We start from the raw sequence: 702 nt of genomic DNA, 5'->3' as shown, positions 1-702 counted from the left end.
TCGCCGGCCCCGGCGCGGCTCTGGGCGCGGGCAGCGCGCGGCCGGCGCTAGGGCCGGCAGGGTCACGTGGGGCCGCGCCCGTGCCCCCCCGCCGCCGCGTGGGCGCCGGCTGCTCCGCCCGCGGGGATCGGCGGGGCCGGCTCTGCTCCCCCGCCCGGGCCCGGCTCTGCTCCCCCGCCGGGGGTCCCGCCCGCCCCGCCGCCCAGCTGAGCTCCGCAGGCAGCGTGAGAGGCTGGGGAGCCGAGTTTTCACCTCAGGCTCCTTCCCGGGGGCTGCGGGCGGGACCTCCCGCTGCTGGACCGCGGCCGAGGAGCCGGGCCCGGTGCCGCTCTCCGGCTGCGGCTGTCGCCGTCTCCCGCTCGGTGTTTGTGGCGAGAACGCAAGGTTTTGGCCATCACGAGCGCGCTTTTGGTGCGAGCTGCTGGGCGCGTTACCCAGATGCCGTGCGAGTGTTTGTAGAGGTAGAGGGTGAATTCGCGCCTGCTCCCCTGTATCTGTTTTCTGCTGTGACAATTTCTGGTCGTCCCCACCCATGTACCAAAATTCCCGTCCTGGGCTGCGCGAGCACCAGGCCCGTCCTTCGCTGGGGCAGGAGGTGTTCATGCTGTTTAGGTGAACGATTCAGCGAGAGCAAGGCTGAGACCTACCACACAATCCCTCCCTTCGGACCCAGTTCACTGAACTTCTTTGTCTGATGACCTT

This window comes from Mycteria americana, chromosome 6, assembly GCF_035582795.1.
Source record: "Mycteria americana isolate JAX WOST 10 ecotype Jacksonville Zoo and Gardens chromosome 6, USCA_MyAme_1.0, whole genome shotgun sequence".
In the NCBI taxonomy this organism is placed as follows: Eukaryota; Metazoa; Chordata; class Aves; order Ciconiiformes; family Ciconiidae; genus Mycteria; species Mycteria americana.
Note: the sequence above shows the minus strand (reverse complement) of the source record.